Genomic DNA, 22031 nt, shown 5'->3' with positions numbered 1-22031 from the left:
CGATGATTGTATTGGTGCCGTTTCCTGCTCTCGCCCTGAACTAGATAATTTCTTTCACTTTGCCTCCAATTTCCACCCTTCCCTCACCTTCACATGGTCCATCTCCGACTCTTCCCTTCCCTTCCTCGACTTCTCTGTCTCCATTTCTGGGGATAGGCTATCGACCAACATCCACTATAAGCCCACTGACTCCCACAGCTACCTGGACCACACTTCCTCCCACCACGCTTGCTGTAAGGACTCATTGAAACATAGAAACATAGAGACATAGAAGATAGGAGCAGGAGTAGGCCATTCGGCCCCTCGAGCCTGCTCCACCATTCAATGAGGTCATGGCTGATCATCCAAATTCAGTACCCTGTCCCTGCCTTCTCCCCATATCCCTTGATCCCTTTAGCCTTAAGAAATATATCTAACTCCTTCTTGAATATATTTAATGAATTTGCCTCCACTGACTTCTGTGGTAGAGAATTCCACAGGTTCACCACTCTCTGGATGAAGTAATTCCTCCTCATCTCTGTCCTAAATGGCTTACCCCTTATCCTTAGGCTGTGACCCCTGGTTCTGGAATCCCCGGCCATCGGGAACATCCTTACTGCATCTAGTCTGTCTAGTCCTGTTAGTATTTTATAAGTATCAATGAGATCACCTCTCATTCTTCTAAACTCCAGCGAGTATAAGACCAATCAACCCAATCTCTCCTCATATGTCATTCCTGCCATCCCAGGTATCAGTCTGGTGAATCTTCACTGCTCTCACTCCATGGCAAGAACATCCTTCCTCAGATAAGGCGACCAAAACTGCACACAATGCTCAAGATGTGGTCTCACCAAGGCCCTGTACAATTGCAGCAAGACATCCTTGCTCCTGTACTCGAACCCTCTCGCTACGAAGGCCAACATACCATTTGCCTTCTTAACCGCCTGCTGCACCTGCATGCTTACCTTCAGCGACTAGTGCACAAGGACACCCAGGTCTAGTTGCACTTCCCCTTCTCCCAATCTATTGACGTTCAGATAATAATCTGCCTTCCTGTTTTTGCCACCAAAGTGGACAACCTCGCATTTATCCACATTATACTGCATCGGACATGCTTCTTCCCAATCACCCAACCTGTCCAAATCATACTGGAGTTTCTCGGCATCCTCCTCACAGCACACATGCCCACCCAACTTTGTGTCACCTGTAAACTTGGAGATATTACATCTAGTTCCCTCATCTAGATCATTAATATATATTGTGAATAACTGGGGTCCTAGCACCAATCCCTGCGGTACACCACTAGTCACTGCCTGCCACTCGGAAAAAGACACGTTTATTCCAACTCTTTGCTTCCTGTCTGCCAACCAGTTATCTATCCAAGTCAGTACCTTGCCCCCAATCCCATGTGCCTTAACTTTACACGCTAATCTCTTGTGCGGGACGTTCTCAAAAGCCTTCTGAATGTCCAAATACACCACATCCACATAGCATTTCCCCCACTACCGATGTCAGGCTTACCGGTCTATAATTCCCCATTTTCCCTCTACCACCTTTTTTGAATAGTGGGGTAACATTAGCTACCCTCCAATCCATGGGAACTGTTCCAGAATCTATCGAATTTTGGAAGATGACCAGCAATGCATCTACTATTTCTAGGGCCACTTCCTTAAGTACACTAGGATGTAGATTATCAGTCCCTGGGGATTTATCCATTCCATTCTATTCCATTCTCCCAGTTTCTCTGTCTCTGTTGCATCTGTTCTGATGAGGCCACCTTCCATACCAGTGCTTCCGGTATGTCTTCCATTTTCCTCAACTGAGGATCCCCCTCTACCATGGTTGACATGACACTCGACCGAGTCTGTTCCATTTCCCGCACGACTGCTCTCACCCCTTCCGCTCACTCCCAGAAACATGATAGGGTTCCCCCCTTGTCCTCACCTTTCACCCCACCCGCCTCCACATTCAACGGATCATCCTGCGCCATTTCCACCACCTCCAGCATGATCCCACCACCAAACACATCTTCCCCTCCACCCTTTCAGCATTTCGAAGGGACCGCTCTCTCCATGACAGCCTGGTCCACTCCTCTATCACCCCAACACCCCTTCTCCTTCGCCCGGCACCATCCCATGCAAGTGCAGGAGATGCAACACCTGCCCTTTTAACTCCTTCCTTCCCATCGCCCAGGGCACCAAACACTCCTTCCAGGTGAATCAGCGATTACCTGTACTTCTTACAATTTAGTTACTGTATTCGCTGAATCTACATTGTGACACCAAATGCAGATTGGGTGACCGCTTTGCAGAACAGTCGGCAAGTGTGACCCCGAGCTTCCGGTCACCTGTCACTATAATTATCTGCTCCACTCCCTCTCTGATCTCTCCTTCCTTGGCCTGTTGCACTGTTCCAATGAAGCTCTATGTAAGCTCGAGGAACAGCACCTCATCTTTCTATTAGGCACTTTACAGCATTCTGGACTTAACATTGAGTTCAACAATTTCAGACTATAAATTGGCCCCTGTATTTCTTTAATTTTTTTAATTTGTTCTCATTTTTCCTCACATGACAGTTGTTAATGTTTCTGCCATAATCATTCACACCTCATCTTGAGCCATCTTTTGTTCGTTAACTTGTCCTATTACCTCTCCTTTTGCCTTGCACCATCATCCCTTTTGTAAGTCAATCTCTCCTGCCGTCCATTCTATCACAGACATTTCCTTTGTTCTTACCTCACCTCCACCCACCCCTGCTTAAAAATCCCTCTTCCCTAACCTTTTCCAGTTCTGACGAAGGGTTCGACCTGAAAGGTGAACTCTGTTTCTCCCTCACTCGATGCTGCCTGACCTGCTGAGTGTTTCCAGTATTCTCTGTTGTTAATGAAATGAACACAGTAACGGAGTTTAATCACTCATTATTAGGATTTGTTGAGTCTACTTTTGTGTGGCCGCGTGGCCTAATGGATAAGGCGTCTGACTTCGGTGTAAATTCTGATGCTATCAGAAGATTGCAGGTTCGAGTCCTGCCGCGGTCGTTTTACACACTTTTTAATTCGGGTTCAACTTTAGAAAACCAAACCGCGTTTCCACTCTTTTCCTTCCAAACATTGCAGGGTTCTTTATTAAATGGAATTTTTACGTGCTGTCTTATGTGTAAATTTCTCACTGATCTTTGCAAATAGTTTCAAACAAATCCACAATTTCTAATTGATGACAAATTAGTGTTTCCAATTGGAACAACAGCTTTGGGTTAATCAGTGTCATAACGTGCAGTGGAGGGAATTCTAATCAGTTTCGGGGCCAGTGATCTCCACAGGGAACCGATGAAATAAAATAAAGAATTTGCAGTAGAATCGCTGCGAGCAGGGTTCAAACCTGCGCGGGGAAACCCCATTGGATTTCAAGTCCAACGTCTTAACCACTCGGCCATCGCAGCTGTGCAAATGTAACTTTTCAACAGTGAAATGACCTATGCAAACTATTAGACAACTTCCCTGCACAATATAAATGGAAGGAAGTTGTGTGACAGCTGCACAGAGGCCTGGTTAGGTCACTGTGTACAGTTCTGCGCACTGCACCTTAGAAAGGATATATTGACCTTGGAGGATGTGCGGTGCAGATTCACGAGTGTGTTACCAGGGCTCCAAGGGTTAGGCTATGAGCAGAGATCAGATAATCTAGGCTTGTATTCCCTGGAATATTGAAGATTAAGGGCAGTGATCATAGAAATACAGATACTTACACCAGAGAAGGAGGCCATTCGGCCCATCGTGTCTTTGCCAGACGAAAAAGAGATATTTTGCCTAATCCCACTTTCCAGCTCTGGGTCCGTAGCCCTGTAGCTTACAGCACTTCAAGTACATGTCCATAGTGCTTTCTATTAATGTGATCGGCAGTGACTTCCAGATCCGCTCCACTCTCTGTGTGAAAATGGTTCTTGTCAACTCCTCTTTAATCATTTTACCAGTTACTTTAAATCTACGCCCCTGATCATTGACATTTCTGCTAAGGGAAATAGGTCCTTCCTATCCACTGTATCTTGGCCCCTCAGAATTTTATGCACCTCAATTATGTCTCCACTCCACCTCCTCTGCTCCAAAGATAACAACCCAACCCTATCCAATCTTTACTTACAGCTAAAATTTTCCATTCCTGGCAACATCCTAGTAAATCTCCTCGGTACCCTCTCTAGTGCAATAACATCTTTCCTGTACTGTGGTGACCAAAGCTGTCTGCAGTACTCTAGCTGTGGCCTAACAAGTGTTTTATACTGTTCAAACATAACCAGACTGTTCTTGAATTCTATGCCTTGGCTAATACAAACATAGAGACATAGAAGATAGGAGCAGGAGTAGGCCGTTCGGCCCCTTGAGCCTGCTCCACCATTCAATGAGATCATGGCTGATCATCCAAATACAGTACCCGGTCCCTGCTTTCTCCCCATAACCGTTGATCCCTTTAGCCTTAAGAAATATATCCAACTCCTTCTTGAATATATTTAATGTATTGGCCTCTGCTGCCTTCTGTGGTAGAGAATTCCACAGGTTCAGCACTCGCTGGATGAAGAAATTCCTCCTCATCTCTGTCCTAAATGGCTTATCCCTTATCCTTAGTCTGTGACACCTGGTTCTGGATTCACCGACCATCGGGAACATCGTTCCTGCATCTAGTCAGTCCAGTCCTGTCAGAATTTTATACGTTTCAATTAGATCCCCTCTCATTCTTCTAAACCCCAGTGAGTATAAGCCCGATCGACACAATCTCCCCTCATACATCATTCCTGCCATCCCAGCTATCTGCCTGGTGAATCTTTGCAGAACTCCTTCCATGGCAAGAATGTCCTTCCTCAGATAAGGCGACCAAAACTGCACACAATACTCAAGATGTGGTCTCACCAAGGCCCTGTACAACTGCAGCAAGACATCCCTGTTCCTGTGCTCAAACCCTCTCGCTATGAAGGCCAAGATACCATTTGCCTTCTTAACCACCTGCCGCCGAATAAAGGAAAATATTCCCTAGGACTTTTTAACCAATAATAAAAACAGAAACTGCTGGAAATATTTGTTAGAACGGATTCTTTTACCCTCAGTCTGGTTCAGTAAACACTGAGTCGAACAACTGGAGAATTCAAACGAATTATTATCCGCGGAGTCTTACTCTGATATATCGACACTGACTCCTGCAAGAGTCTGCGAATCCAACAGAGCAAGCAGTTTGTCCTACAGTGTGTTACATTATTATACTTGCATTTGAGAAGACATTAACACATCGTACAGTCTGCACCAATCCCGAGCTGTGCACGTATACAGTTAATTTGATTTCCTGGCCTGGCAGTTTGAAATAAAGAAGTCACATTTTACTGAATGGGTTACAGTTAAGTAAATATCCTGGTAATGGGTTCCTGATCACCTAAACATTATGGTAATGCGTTTGCAATCACGGTAAAGTGTTTTCTGATCGCATATTGTCTGTATAACTTCTGCACTCTGCTTTACAGTGTTTCTAACAGCAAGGTGTAACATTGTGGGCGCCAGCCATATTAGCAGCCAAAGATCAGTTTAGCCTTTTTATTTTACTTCTTGCTGCCTTCACAGTTTCTTGTTTCTATTTCTTTGACCTTGGCATTCTCAATCCCTCCTTTTATCATTCTATGATAACCAACCGTTATTCGGTTACGTCTATCTTATTTAGTCGATCAAATTCTTCATTGTCATCATACTTTACTTCCTTCATTTCACATTCATTGGTCAGTCTTACCATTAACATCTTCGGGCTACCTATTTTTTCCAAAGCTAGCTGCATTCTTCCTAGCACACATTTCATGATTGCTAGTCCAATAAAAATACAGGCGATTGCAACTACTAGGTACATAGCCATATTTATCAACCAGTCATACCATCCTCCAAATCCCCAATCTCCCCAGTTACTTGCTTCCTTCATATTATCCATTTGTTCCCTTATCTTAGTAATAAAGCGGGTGATGTTCTTTGTCTGGTCTCGGACTCCCATAAGGCATTTACCTTTTACTATTGCACAGACACCACCTTCTCGGGCCAGCAGGTAGTCTAGGGCATATCTGTTTTGCATAGTGAATAACCTGAATTCCGACAATTCTTTAGTGACTGCGTCGAGGGCCCCCATGGTAGCATACCCAGGATGGTGAGGCCACAGATAAGGTAGTTCCGGTTATTGGCGGCCAGATAGGCTCCAATATAGCCTATAGAGAACAGGCCAGCAAATCCATATCCTATAGAGGTTCTGTGTCCTCCTAGGGATTCAGGATTTTTCCACTTGGAGCAAAACTCTTTCGAGGCTGCCCTGACTACTATTTTTCGGTGGGATGTCCATTGGGAGGGGCAGGGTACTGTGGTAGGGGTTAAGGTAGCGATGGCTACCGTCTGGGGGCGGTATCTACTACCATGAAATTAGTGGCTTTTCCTTGGCTCAAGAAAAAGTAGCCTGGTTTGGTATATATCACGGATACGTGTTTCTGTCTTGTGCTTAAATGGCTCGGGGGAAGGAAATAGTCAAAACCTTGGATCTCACGAGTATCAGTAGGCTGGATATTAGCTATTTTTACTAGCATAAAGGTTTCCCCCCCTACCTTCAGAGTTGTCCCATCCCCTTCTCCACATAATACTTGTACTCCTTCGGTTATTGACACACATACGAATTGCTCACATGTGCAGCTACCGGTGTCTGGTCCTATCGTACACTGATGGTGGAGGCAGCGTGTCACCAAGCAGGTGTAGTTCTGCTTAACCCATATTGACCTACAGCCATAGCCCGTCCCATTCCAACAATTCTCATAGCCACCAGGGTTCCTGCTTGGTTTCAGGCAATTGGCGGGCGGGGTTAAGGTATAGGGTATTGTTATATTGTTTGTGGGAGGGAGAAGGTGAGCATCTAAAAGAAAGTCCGGGGGAACAATAACCGGGGTTGGGGTAAACACCCCCTCAACAGATATCAGGGGCGGATAACAAACAATTGACTCTGGTGAGTATAGGGCTGCGTGAGTCTGGAGGAATAGGTTGCCCATCGGGGTTTCTTCAGGGAAAGTGTGTTGGAGATCTCGTTCATGTCTCTTTGTGAGGGTACCTTCTACCCTCGAATAGTCGAAGTTGCTCATAGGGGGCAGTCCATTTCTTTTCTTTTCCTGGTTGGACTTTGGATAAGAGCTTTGTCCTTTGGTATCGGTAGTTCTGTTGCATGGTCCTGCAGTAACAGACTTGGTCACCTGACGTCAACAGGCGTAATCAAATTTACACTTGGTCCAATGGCATGGCAATGTTCCTCTGTGTATGTATCTCAGCATTAGCGAGCGGTGGGGCTGTCTAATAAGCCCAATGTAGGTGTCCCAGTTGATCACGTTCCATTTCCCGAACCCACCTGGGTTATCATCATTGCACCGAAGCACGTCTCCGTGGCATAGGTGGTGTACCCGCTTGGGTTGGTTCCGCCGGCATGTCCACCTTCTGGGCCGTTGAGTTATTCCAAGGGTGTTCAGGGCACTGATAGAGAGGATCCACAGCGACGTCTGCATGGCTGGTCGGCGCGGCACGTCTGTTTTGGGAGAGATTTCTTGGAAGCAAGAGAGGTTAGCAATCTTTAAGTTTTAGGCATAGCATTACTGACAATTTTACAGTGGTGGAGGTGGACCCAAGCACTCTTTCCCTCTACTTTGGCAGCAGTTGGGGTGGCACCAGCCGGGATAGTACGTATTTGGAACAAGGCCACGGGGAGTAATTTGAGCCATGTAGTTCCCGTCTCGGCCTGTAATTTGGCAAGTTTATTTTTCAAGGTCTGATTAGCCCGCTCGACCAGTCCGGCGGCCTGTGGCCTGTAGGCACAATGTAGCTGCTGTTGGATGCCCATTTGAGTGCAGAACTCCTTGTTTACCAGACCCACAAAGTGAGGGCCGTTGTCTGAACTTAATCGGTTTAGAATTCCGTACCTTGGAATAATTTCTCTCATTAAAACTTTTACAACAGTGGAAGCTTTGTTATCCGTAGTTGGGTAGGCCTCAATCCACTTACTAAATACATCAACAATAACCAGTACATATTTATAACACTGACACCTTTCTAACTCAATATAGTCCATCTGGAGGGTCTCAATGGGACTCTTGGGTAACGGCGTCTTACCCATTTCACAAGGTACTGGCACACTTGTCCTTGGAATCCGGACAGGCTTTGTGTCTCCCCGGATTTAGGGAGATTGAGCTCTGATCGGACAGATGACATAGCAGCTCCGGTGTCTACCAGAAACGTATGCCGGCTCCCTTCAATCAGCAGGGATAGAAAGGGGCTCCTTGTCTGACTGGAACCCGTTCGCCACGAGGTTGGCTAGTCAGTACTGGGGAAACGGATTATTCTGGGAGAAGTCTGTATATCTTCCTCGTCCCCGATTTCCCTGTCAACCTCCCCGTTGTCCTTGCATGTGGCCCCCTCTTCCTTGTCTTCGGGAGGGACATTCCCTGCTCCAATGGCCTTGCTGGCCACAATTAAAACAGGTACCTGACCCTGCTTGCCTCCCTCCTCTTCCTCTATCGCCGAAATTTTGTCTTGGGGGAGCGTAGGGTGGGCCATAATTAGGGACGGTTGGTCCGTTGGGATGGCTGGTATCTCTGTACCCTTGTCTATCAACCCACCCTGGGATGCAGTACTGGAGCTCCGTCTGATATCCTATCACAGCTTGGGTGGGCTTTGGCTCTTCCTTTTTTATCACGTACTCAGTCTTGACCTTGACCTGGGGCTGACTCTCCTGACTCTTACTCTCTTTCCAATAATATTTCACTGCCCTGGCCATCTGGCTGGGACTATTCTCTGACCAGTCCATATTGTTAGTCTTAATTGCTTCAGACACCGAGGTTGGTAGACAATTTATCAGGATAGCACAGTATTGCGGCGAGTTTGCTCCGTTCCGGTAATTAGCATCTCCTGACTGACTCCGATATACCTCAGAGAATCTCTCTAGGAATTCCTCTGCCCCCTCGCCCTTTCGTGGTTTAGTATCCAACACCTTGGATATATCAATGGGTTTCTGCAGGGTGGTGGTTAAAGCAGTGAATATGGCGCGTTCACGAGCAGCACTCTGTGCGTGTTGAGCCTCTAATGTGGCATGATCCTCAAAGCCTAGGTTAACCTTGCATGTTCGGCGGGATTCAAGATCTGCTGTACTAACGCCCATAAGTCTCTTGATTCAGCATTATAGACGAATATAGTAGTCCGGAGGAATTCTACAAACAAGGTGGGGGATTTCTTCCTATCTGGAATCCCGGCTAAGATAGCCATTATCTCGTTAGGTTTCCAGGGGTAGAAGATACCTATGGTTCGGGGGTTATCGGCGGCCACTGGAATATTTGCGTTAAAGGCAGGGTTAGGCATTTGTCTCACCGGCAACTGCCAGGGTGTCGGTTTATGTCTGGCCGGTCTCTCGGTATCGGATCGTGATTCCAGGGATGACAAGTCGTCTCCTGAATCTCCACTGTCAATGTCACTATGGTCCCGGCACTCTAAAAAGGACCTTAAAGCCTTGAGGGTACTCTGGCTCTGACTCTCTAGTCTCTGACTTTGAATCATCTGCCTTTGATTTCTCCGTTTTCGTGACCTTGATGGACTGGGTTGGGGTGGGGAGGGTGTCGTCGGGGGCCGATTATTCTTAGTCCTGAGTCGGGTGTAAAAGGCAACAGGGTCGGTATACCGGGGACCCGGTTGTTGGTCTCCCATCTGGACCGGCGGGGGATTATTTACTTGAACTATGACTGACAGCGGCGGGGAAACAGCACTGGCCGATACTTGAGGTGTCGGCGCGGTGGTTTGTACAGCTGGTGCGGGTGCCACCGGGGGATAAATGTTAACGTACGGGGGGGGGAGCGTGGGGAACAACCTGAGCCCTGTGATTCCATTCGTCCAAATCATCATCACCATCTCCCTCTGTCAAGGCAAGGCCAACCATTGGATTACGTAATCCACTCTTATCAGCCTTTCCAGGCTCGCTCGTGGTCTTTTCAGACTCCTGTTTTGAGCGTTTCTCATGAGCGCATTCCTTTTTCAATACCTCTACTGATTTGACTACCCCTCCCCCTGTAAGTGCTATTCCTAATTTTAAGGCATTATCCTGCCAGCTTGCTAACAAGGAAGTTTCTTTCAGTTCCTGACAGTACTGTCTCCATAGGGCAATTAGTTCTTTGGCTGTGGTACCCCTGTTACTTTTCCAAATTAGTTCTTGAGCCTTTTTAGCGGCATCTAGATTCTTAGTTCCTCCTAGTGGCCATTGATCACTTCCTAATTTCTTATTCAATCCTCCCGACAACTGCCTGAGTTGCTTCGCTTTGTCAGGATGTTGTTCACAAAGGGTCTGTAAGGCGCTACCCGATTCAGTCGTGGTATCTAAACAGTTGCCCATCTTACTCCCCTTGTGAACTTTACACAGTCACGTTTTAAACTTGTTCAGAGCCTAGGCGGGCCAAGTGAGATACAAGGTCGACACTCTTTACCTGACACAAGTGTTATTTCTAAGTTTACACAGTTCCTAGTTATTCCCTCAGTACGTATACTGACCCTCAGTGATGTCCGATCACTGACCCTCAGCGATATCCGACCACTGACCCTCAGCGATACCCAATCACTGACCCTCAGTGATACCCAATCACTGACCCTCAGTGATATCCGATCACTGACCCTCAGCGATATCCGATCACTGACTCTCAGTGATATCCGATCACTGACACTCAGTGATATCCGATCACTGACCCTCAGTGATATCCGATCACTGACCTAATCACCTATCCCTTCCAGTATTCGCCAGACTGACCTGGATCTCGGCGGGACACCACACGGGAGTTAGCGATTGGCTGACTCATCGTCGGACTGGCGGAATCGTAGGAAAACCGAGGCAGTACAAAAATTACTCACATCGGCGGCCCATTTCCTCCCTCCACGTCCGAGATGATTCAGCTCCTAGTTCGCAAACTCTCGGTGACTGTCCGTTGAGATCCCACTTCTGACACCAAATGTTAGAACGGATTCTTTTACCCTCAGTCTGGTTCAGTAAACACTGAGTCGAACAACTGGAGAGTTCAAACGATTTATTATCCGCGGAGTCTTACTCTGATATATCGACACCGACTCCTGCAAGAGTCTGCGAATCCAAAAGAGCAAGCAGTTTGTCGTACAGTGTGTTACATTATTATACTTGCATTTGAGAAGACATTAACACATCGTACAGTCTGCAATAATCCCGAGCTGTGCACGTATACAGTTAATATGATTTCCTGGCCTGGCAGTTTGAAATAAAGAAGTCACATTTTACTGAATGGGTTACAGTTAAGTAAATATCCTGGTAATGGGTTCCCGATCACCTAAACATTATGGTAATGCGTTTGCAATCACGGTAATGTGTTTTCTGATCGCCTATTGTCTGTATAACTTCTGCACTCTGCCTTACATTGTTTCTAACAGCAAGATGTAACATTGTTGGCGCCAGCCACATTAGCAGCCAAAGATCAGTTTAGCCTTTTTATTTTACTTCTTGCTGCCTTCACAGTTTCTTGTTTCTATTTCCTTGACCTTGGTATTCTCATATTCAGCAGCTCATCTTAAATAAAAACAGAAAATGCTGGAAATATTCAGCAGCTCATCTGAAATAAAAACAGAAAATGCCTAAAATATTCAGCAGGCAATCTGAAATAATGACCTGCTGAATATTGCCAGCTCTTTTTGTTTTTATTTCAGATTCCAGCATCCGCAGTCTTTTGCAATTGCCTTCTTAACCACCTTTTCTACCTGTTCTGCTACCTTCATGGACCTGTGGACATGCTCTCCAATGTCCCTCTGTTCTTTTACGCTTCTCAATATCCTACCATTTATTTTGTATTCCTTTGTCCTGTTAGCCCTCTCCTAATGCATTACCTCTCACTTCCACGAATTGAAATACATTTGCCACTTTTCTGCCCACCTGACCAATTCATTGATAACGTCCTGCAGTCTGGAGCTTTCTTCCTCACTAACAACCACATGGACAATGTTTATACAACATCGGCAAACTTCTTAATCCTACATTGAAGTCTAAATCAGTGATATATAACACAAAAAGCAAGGGACCTAGTACTGAGCCCTCCTAAACCCCACTGAACAGCCTTCCAGTCACAAACTCCCATCGACCACGACCCTTTGCTTCCAACTTGTCACTTTCCTTGGATCCTTTGGGCGTTTACCTGTCTTACCAGTATGCCATGTGGGCAGATTCTGATTTTTAGGATATTGAAGGTAATTGATAGAGCAGACAGAGGAAAACGTTTTCCACTGGGGCGAGGGATGGGGGGTGGCGGGGGGGGGGGAGGTGTGGGGTGCGGGGGGGTGAGGAAGAGTCTAGGTCAAGGGGACCAAACCTTAAAATAGGAACCAGGCCGTTCAAGAAAGAAATTAGGAACCATTTCTTCATACAAAGAAAGGTCGAACTATGGAACTCCCTCCCACAAAAGGCAGTTGTTGCTAGATCATTTAATGATTGTATATCTGAGATCGATAGACTTTTGCTAGACCAGGGTATTAGGGGAAAATAATAGATTTGTTTAACAAAAATTGCTATTAATATAATTATACTTTAAAAATGATGGCGAATGTGCCCCACCTGGTGGGTTAACAGGCACGGTGAATGTAAGCAGTTCTGCAGTGTAAGTAAAGGCGAGTGTGCACCCTGGTGGGTTAATGTGCACAGTGCATGTTAGAGAGTCTGTTTATTTACAGACAACTGAAGGCTGCCTGTGGTTCATCAATTCAGTAATTTCGTAACCATCAGCTTTTTTGGACTGAATGATGCAAACGACTTGTTTCTCCCAGTACGAAAGTGATTCATTCTGTGCCTGTTTAAAAGGGATGTGCTGTCAGTCCCGGGTGATTCTGTGTCTGTTTAAAAGGGATCAACTGTCAATCCCGGATCATTCTGTGTCTGTTTAAAAGGGATGTGCTGTCAGTCCCGGATCATTCTGTGTCTGTTTAAAAGGGATGTGCTGTCAGTCCCGGATCATTCTGTGTCTGTTCAAAAGGGATGTGCTGTCAGTCCCGGATCATCCTGTGTCTGTTTAAAAGGGATGTGCTGTCAGTCCCGGATCATTCTGTGTCTGTTTAAAAGGGATGTGCTGTCAGTCCCGGATCATCCTGTGTCTGTTTAAAAGGGATGTGCTGTCAGTTCCGGGTCATTCTGTGTCTGTTTAAAAGGGATGTGCTGTCAGTCCCGGATCATTCTGTGTCTGTTTAAAAGGGATGTGCTGTCAGTCCCGGATCATTCTCTGTCTGTTTTAAAGGGAAGTGCTGTCAGTCCCGGGTCATTCTGTGTCTGTTTAAAAGGGATGTGCTGTCAGTGCCGGATCATTCTGTGTCTGTTTAAAAGGGATGTGCTGTCAGTCCCGGGTCATTCTGTGTCTGTGTAAAAGGGATGTGCTGTCAGTCCCTGGTCATTCTGTGTCTGTTTAAAAGGGATGTACTGTCAGTCCCGGATCATTCTGGGTCTGTTTAAATGGGTTGTACAGTCAGTCCCGGATCATTCCGTGTCTGTTTAAATGGGATGTGCTGTTTGTACAGATCATTTCAGTCCCGGGCCATTTCAAAATCATGAGCGGTCTAGTCAGAGCAGAAAATGGCTCGAAGGTCCAAATGGCCTAGTTCTGCTCCTATTTCTTTTGTTCTTATGTCAGAAGGGTCGAGAGCCGGAGGGCACAGATTTAATGTGATTTGCAGAAGAACCAAAGGCGACATGTGGAAAAACTTTTTTACGCAGTGAGTGGTTAGTAACTGGAAAGGGTGGCGGAGGCAGATTCAATCATGGCCTTCAAAAGGGACTTGGATAAGTACCTGAATGAGCAAAAATTGCAGAGCTACGGGGAACGGGCAGGTGTGCGGGTGGGACTAGCTGAAGTGCTCGTGCAGAGAGCCAGCACGGGCTTGATGGACCGAATGGCCTCCTTCTGTGCTGTAACCATTCTATGATTCTATGATTCTATGATCATTCTGTATCTGTGTCTTTTTCAAAGAGATTTATTTTCAGGTGCGATATCTGATTGGTTGCGGCGTTGGTCCATAAGTTCAATGTGATTTAGGCGCGATGGTTTGAACCCTGTTCGAAGCAGATCTGTTCATTAATTTGAAATATCAAACCCCTTCATAATTTCATAGAATTTTAAAGGTCAGCTCTCAGCCTCCTGTTTCCCTAGAAAAGAGCGCCAGCCTGCTCAGACTTTCCTGATATTTATACCCTCTCAGTTCTGGTATTATCCTTCTCAATCTTGTTTGCACCTTCACCAGTTCTCTATATTTTTTTGTAAAATGGAGACCAGAACTGTGTGCAGTATTCTAAGTGCCATCTAACCATGGTTCTATATAAGTTTAACACAACCTCTCTGCTTATGAATGGAGAAGTTTACCCGTGCTGTGTGCTGTTTGCTGCCGGACTTTAGGACAGAGAGAGAGAGAGAGAAAGAGAGACAGAGAGACAGAGACAGAGAGAGAGAAAGAAAGAGAGAGACAGAGAGAGAGAGAGACAGAGAGAGAGTGAGTGAGAGTGAGAGAGAGAGAGAGAGACAGTCAGAGAGAGAGACAGAGACAGAGAGAGAGAGAGAGAGAAAGAGAGAGAGAGAGAGACAGAGACAGAAAGAGAGAGAGAGACAGAGAGACAGAGACAGAGAGAGAAAGAGAGAGAGAGAGACAGAAAGAGAGTGAGAGAGAGAGTGAGAGAGAGACAGAGAGAGAGAGACAGACAGACAGGGAGAGAGAGACAGAGAGCGAGACAGAGACAGAGAGAGAGAGTGAGACAGAGACAGAGACAGAGAGACAGAGAGACAGAGAGAGAGAGAGAGAGACAGAGACAGGGAGACAGAGAGACAGAGAGAGAGAGGGAGACAGAGAGAGAGAGAGAGAGACAGAGAGAGAGAGTGAGAGAGAGAGAGAGAGAGGGTCGTCATTTTGGTCAGGGTTCGCTGGAGAAATGGTGCAGCAAAAGCACGTGATTTGGGATTGATGGGATTAATTTACATGTCAAGTTCAATCATACTATCACAGTGTGAGACAGCGAAGAGGGTGGCCATTTGAACCATTGTGCCTGTGACAGCTCTTTGGTGCAGTTATCCAGTTAGTAATACTCCCCTTCTCTTTCCCCATAGCCATGTACATTTTCCCGTCAAGTATTTATCCAATTCCCTTTTGAAAGTTACTATTGAATCTGCTTCCACCACCCATTCCAGATCATAACAACTCGCTGCTTAAAAATATATTCCCACATGTCGCCTCTGGTTCTTTTGCCAATCACCTTAAATCTGTTTGCTCTGGTTACCAACACTTCTACCACTGGAAACAGTTTCTCCTCATTTACTCTATCAAATCCATCATGATTTTGAACAACTCTTGATCTCGCTGCTGTAAGAAGAACAATCCCTAATAATGGGGGAAGGGCGGGGCTCAGGTAAGGGCAAGTTTATAATCCAAAGAGAAACGTCAAGGCTGTAGAACAGAATAGCGATTGGGGTAAAATCAAGCAGATTCTGTCAGGAAGGGACCGAGAGTTTAAAAGCTGTAATAGGGCAGTACTGCCGAAGACCACATTAGGGTAAAATAATAAAAAGTTATAACTAATGTCGCACGAAACAGTCATTCCACAACAGATGAATTAATGGCACAAATAGAAATAATTGTCTTTGATCCAGTAGCCATTACTGAGACATGGTTTTAGGGTAACCAAGGTTGGGAGCAAAATATTCCAGGGTACTTGACTTTTAGAAACGTTAGGCAAAATGGAAAAGGAGGCGGGTAGCCAGATAATAAAGGGTGAGGTAAAGGCAGTAGTGAGAAAACCCCAGAAAATCAGTATGTAGAATCAGCATGGGCGGTGCTCAGGAATAACAAATGGTAGAAAGCAGTGGTGGGCGTAGTTTAAAGCCCCCCTAACAGTGATCATGATGTCGGACAGATTTTACATCAGGAAATTAGAGGAGCATGGAACAAGGGTGAGGCAGTAATCATAGGAGACATTACTGTTCATGTAGACTGGACAAAGAAAATTGACAGAAGTAGCATAGCGGACGGTTCATTTCATTCGAGACAGTTTTCTACAACAATATTTCGAGGAAAGAACTAGGGAACAGGTTAATTTAGATCTTGTATTGTGCAATAAGACAGAGTTAATTAGTAACCTTATCATAAAGGATCCTCTGGAGAAGATTGGTCATAATATGATGGAATTTCATATTACGTTTGAGAATGATGCTTTTAAGTCAGAAACTAGGGGCTTAAATTTAAACAAAGTGAGTTACGGAGTTATATGGGGCGAGTTGGCTAAGGTAGATTGTGAAATTAGATTAGAATATATAACGGTATATAAGCAATGGCAATCATTTAAAGAAATAATTCAGAATTCTCAACGAATATACATTCCCTTGAGGAATAAAAACGACACTGGAAACGTGGTACAAGCATGGCTAACTGGAGAAGTTCGTGATAGTATTAGATTAAAAAAAGTGGTTAACAATGTTACAAAAATAGTAGTAAGCCTGAGGATTCGGAATGTTTTGTAAGTCAGCAAAAGATGACCAAGTGATTGATAAAGAGGGAGAAAATAGAGTTAGTGTAAATTAGCAAGACATTTAAAAACAGTTTTAAAGAGCTTTCTTTGTGTACAAAGGAAGAGATTAGTGAAATTAAAGGTGGGTCCCTTAGAGGCAGAGACAGGAGAAATTATAACGTGGAATAAGGAAATGGCATGACGTGGATCAAACATATTGTATCTGTCATTGCAGTAGAAGACACAAAGAAAGTAGCTCAAGTTATGTGGAACCAAGAGTCTAATTAGATCGAGGAACTTAAAGTAATTAATATTAGTAAAGTAAAGGTCCTGGAGAAATTAAATGGACAAAAAGCCGACAAATGCCCGGGACTTGATGGCCTAGATCCTTCGTTTTTAAAACAGGTGGCTGCAGAGAGAGCGCGTGCATTGTTTTTGATCTTTCAGATTCCCATAGATTCTAGAACGGTCCCCGTGGACTGGAAGGTAGCATATGTGACCCGGCTGTTCAACAAAGGAGGGAGAGAGAACAAAGATAATATTAGGCCAGTTAGCCTGTCATCATTAGTAGGGAAAATGCTGGAATACATTATTAAGGACGTGGTAGGAGGGCACTTGGAAAATCAGAAAAAATTAGGCGGAGCCAAAACTGTTTTATGAAAGAGAAATCGTGTTTCACAAAGCAGTCAGAATTTTTTGAGGGGGTAACTTTCAGGATAGATAAGGGGGAACCAGTGGATGTAAAGTATTTGGATTTTCAGAGGGCGTTCAATAAGGTGCCACACAATAGGTCGTTACACAAGATTAGTGCTCATTGGCTTGCGGGTAATATAGTAGCGTACTAATATGATTGGTTAACGGACAGAAAGCAGAGAGCAGGAATAAATGGGTGATTTCGCAATGGCAGGTTGTAACTGGTGGAATGCTGAAAGATCAGTGCTTGATCCTCAGACATTTACAATCTATATCAATGACTTAGATGAGGGGCTGTGTGTAATATATTCAAGATTGCTGATGGTACGAAGTTAAGTGGGCAAGAATGCTGTGAGGAGAACGCAAATAGGGAGCAATGGAATATAGACTGGTAAAGTGAATGGGCAAGAAGTTGTCAGATGAAGTATAATGTGGGGAAGTGTGAAATTAACCACTTTGCTAGGAAGAATGGAAGTAGAGAAGATTTTTTTTAATGGTGAGAAAGTAGTGAGTTTTCGGATTCAGAGGCATTTGGATGTCCTTCTACAAGAATCACAGGACGTTAACATTCAGGTACAGCAAGCAATTAGGAACGTAAATGGGATTTTAGCCTTTAGAACAAGGGGGTTGCAGTACGAGAGTAAGGATGTCTTGCTGCAATTATTTAGGGCTTTGCTGAGAACACATCTGGAGTTCTATGTACACTTTTTGTTAACCTTACCGAAGGAAGGATACAGTTGCCTTGGAGGGGGTGGAATGAATGTTCACTAGATTGATTTCTGGGAAGGGAGGGCTGCCAGATGAGGGGAAATTGAGTAGAATGGGCCTATTTTTACTGGAGTTTAGAAGAATGAGAGATGATCTCATTGAAATGTGTATAATTCTTAAAGGGCTTGACAGCGTAGGTGCTGAGCGGCTGTTTGCCCTGATTGGAGAGTCAAGAACTAGGGGGCAGAGTCTCAGGATAAGGGGTCGGCCATTTGGGACTGAGATGGGGAGAAATTTCTTCACCCAGAGGGATTAAAATCGTTAGAATTCTCTAATCCAGAGGGCTGAGGATGTTCAGTCAATGAGTATATTCAAGACTGACATCGATAGATTTTAGGGCACTAAGGGAAACATGAGATAGGGGATAGGGTGGGAAAGTGGCATTGATGTATAAGTTCAGCAATGATCTTATTGAATGTCGGTGCAGGCTGCACGGAGCGTATCATCTACTCCTGCTCCTATTTATTATATGGTTGTGTCCTGTGACTCACAGCACACCAATATTCAACAGGCACGGGGTGATCCGGGACTAAGAGCTAACCCATTTTAAGAAGACAGAGAATGATCGAGAATGGCAGTAAACCCGTGTCAAACAGATTCAGAATGTTCCCTGACTAACAGCAAACCACTTTAAAGCAGACACGGAATGATCAAAGAATGATTCACTTAATGTGACCTGAGACAAAGAAGTCGTTAGCTGCTATCAATCAAAATACATTTGGAAGGAACATTCTACATTTACTGAACCGGAAACAGCCTTCAGCTGTCAATCAACCCTGCCCAGCCCACACCACCCGCAGCATTCAGAGAGACAGAGACTGTCAGAGAACTTCCAGCATTCAGTGCTGACCCTGTTAAACTCAACAGCTCCTCACACAGAACCCCGGTGTCATAAACACTGAGCATTTTCACTGAACCTCTTAAAATACAGTCTATGAATTGAGAAAAACTTCAAAGTGCATTACAATTCGGCTGAATGGCAGAAAAGTTAATAAAGTTTTCACCATAACTCAGCAATCCCCTTAGACTTTCCTTCCACCCATGTGCTGTAAGAATTGCTCACTTTTCCCTCTGAGTTGAATTATTTCAGTGTCAGGAACTTCACGTCTTCATAAACATTTTATTAATAAATAAATAAATAAGTATCAAACACAAGTACGTTAACGGTTGAAGGCATCGCAATTCTGCATTAACCCACCGGAGGGTGCCCTTGCATTCTCACTTACACTGCAGACCGGCTAACGAGCACTGTGCATATTAAACCAGCAGGGGGCGCAAAAGGCCATTGTGGTAAACCACTTTTATCGTTACACTATAGTTATCACTGTTGTATTGTTATCACCGTTATCACTGTTGTATCACGATACGAGGTCGCCTCTTGTCGCGCTGTTATACCTGGGCTGACCACCTCCGACTCCGCCCATGGCTCCACCTACCTGCCCAGGTATAAAGGTAGTCGACTGGCTGGTATTCCTCCTTGTTGGACCCGATCACCCACGAGGGTGGGCTCTGTTATTTAGTCAATAAAAACCTTTAGTTACGTTCCTAACTCGTCGCTTTTTATTGGACGAATTGATAGGTATATCAATATTATTGACTAAATTTTAAAGATGTCAACTACTGGCCAGCCAGAAGCCCTCCCCGAAGCACAGCCACACCAGCCGGCTTGGCTGCAAGCCCTCAAACCACCGTACCTGGATCTAAACCCACAGGCAGCAAACGCAGCCCTCAACTTCAAACACTGGCTGGACTGCTTCGAATCCTACCTGGAAGAATCCGGCGCCCCGCAGAGATCCAAACTAAGACTTCTGAACGCCCAAGCGAGCCCGAGAGTATACGCACTCATCCAGGACACGACTACGTACGAGGCCGCTATCAACCTACTGAAACAGCAGTACCGCAGCCCGGTAAATTACATGTACACCAGGCACCTCCTAAGATCCCGCCCGCAACAGCCAGGAGAGTCTGTAGCTGAATTTTTACGGGCGCTAAGAGCACTCGGCAGGAACTGTGACTTTAAAGCGGTGACGGCTGTTGAAAATACGGAAGATAATATCCGCGATGCCTTTGTGAAAGGCCTACGGTCCGACTACTCACGGCAAAGACTGCTTGAAGCTAAAGACCTCGACCTGGACAAAGCTGAAGCCCTCGCTCTCTCCCTGGAGGTGGCCCATCAGGACCAGGAGGCGTTTTCCAGGTACTGCTCGCAACCCTGGGACTCGGGCCCGACCCCTACCGCAATACCCTTCGCAACGCCGCCCCCGGGACCTACCTCAGCGTCGGCGTCCCGGACCCGACCGGGCCCGCCACCCCCGGTACCGGCTCCGACATCGGGCACCCGCGATCGGGCCGCCGGCTGCTTCTTTTGCGGCCAGGAGAAGCACCCGAGGTCGCGCTGCCCAGCCAGGAACTCTACCTGCACAACCTGCAGGAAGAAAGGCCATTTCTCTAAGGCCTGCAGGAGCGGTTCTTCAGAGGCCAGCAGTGCCTCATGCGAACTGTGGGGGCGGCCATCTTCTTTCACGGCAACTGAGGCCAGTATCCCCACACGTGAGTCATGGGGGCGGCCATCTTTGATCAAGGCAACCGACCCCAATAGTGCCTCATGTGAGTTATGGGGGCAGCCATCTTCTCCGCCATTTTGTCCTACCTCGTGGGAGACGCCATTTTACCCACCACGCCCGACTGCCACCGGGCCCCCGGACCCGACGACCGCCTCGCCCGCAGACGACAACGACTCGCTTACCTACACGCTAGCCTCCGTCACTCTGGATCAAGCCCGCCCACACCACCTGTCCAAGTCGATGATGGACATCAAAGTAAACGGCCACGCCACGACCTGCCTGTTCGACAGCGGAAGCACGGAGAGCTTCATCCACCCAGACACGGTGAGCCACTACTCCCTCCCTGTCCTGCCAACGCGCAACCGAATCTCGATGGCATCGAGGTCCCACGCCACGGACATTAGCGGCTACTGTGCTGTGACCTTGTCGGTTAAGGGTACAGAGTATAAAAACTTTAAACTCCTCGTCCTCCCCCAGCTCTGCGCTGCCGTCCTACTAGGGCTGGACTTCCAATCCCACCTCCAAAGTGTAACCCTAGCATACGGTGGACCCCTCCCCCCACTCACAGTCGACAACCAGCGAAGGTTAAACCGCCCACCGCGTAACACCTGCAGCCTATCCACCCTCAAGGTGCCGCCACCTTCCCTGTTCGCTAACCTCACCCCCGACTGCAAACCCGTCGCTACCAAGAGCAGGCGGTACAGCGCTGGGGACAGAGCTTTCATTAGCTCTGAGGTGCAGCGTCTCCTGAAGGAGGGCATCATCGAGGGGAGCAACAGCCCCTGGCGTGCCCAGGTCGTGGTCGTTAAGACCGGCGATAAAAATCGCCTGGTCATCGACTACAGCCAGACCATAAACAGATACACCCAGCTGGACGCATACCCCCTTCCCCGCATATCTGACATGGTCAATCAGATTGCACAATAACGCGTATTCTCGACCATCGACCTTAAGTCGGCCTACCACCAACTCCCTATCCACCCCGAGGACCGCCAGTACACCGCCTTCGAGGCGAATGGGCGCCTATACCACTTCCTTAGGATCCCCTTCGGTGTCACCAACGGGGTCTCGGTCTTCCAAAGGGAGATGGACCGGATGGTTGACCAGAACGGACTGCAGGCCACATTCCCCTACCTAGATAACGTCACCATCTGCGGCCGCGACCGGCAGGACCACGACGTGAATCTGGAGAAATTCCTCCGTACAGCCCAACGGCTGAACCTCACCTACAATAAGGAGAAATGTGTGTTTAACACCTCGCGCCTTGCCATCCTTGGCTGTGTAGTAGAGAACGGACTCATCGGCCCCGACCCCGAAAGAATGCGCCCCCTCATGGAGCTACCCCTCCCCCACTGCCCTAAGGCACTTAAGAGAACCCTGGGGCTCTTCGCCTACTATGCCCAATGGGTGCCCAATTATGCGGACAAAGCCAGACCCTTCATGAAGTCCACATCCTTCCCCCTTACGGAGGAAG

General features: G+C 46.4%; 1 protein-coding gene and 2 non-coding genes across 3 annotated transcripts in view; 1 reads left to right on the top strand and 2 right to left on the bottom strand.

The window, feature by feature from the left end:
* Window positions 1–22031, bottom strand: part of LOC147085400 (uncharacterized) — a 327863-nt gene that overhangs the window by 32436 nt on the left and 273396 nt on the right. The window lies entirely within an intron of this gene.
* trnar-ucg (transfer RNA arginine (anticodon UCG)) lies at window positions 2928–3016 on the top strand. The gene is given in 2 exon segments: window positions 2928–2964; window positions 2981–3016. It is a non-coding gene; the product is annotated as a tRNA-Arg (tRNA).
* On the bottom strand, window positions 3336–3417 carry trnas-uga (transfer RNA serine (anticodon UGA)). The gene has a single exon. It is a non-coding gene; the product is annotated as a tRNA-Ser (tRNA).

This window comes from Somniosus microcephalus, unplaced genomic scaffold (assembly GCF_052327205.1).
Source record: "Somniosus microcephalus isolate GS21.2 unplaced genomic scaffold, FLI_Smic_1.0 unresolved_chr8, whole genome shotgun sequence".
NCBI classification, from domain to species: domain Eukaryota; kingdom Metazoa; phylum Chordata; class Chondrichthyes; order Squaliformes; family Somniosidae; genus Somniosus; species Somniosus microcephalus.
This window is presented reverse-complemented; position numbering and strand designations above follow the sequence as displayed.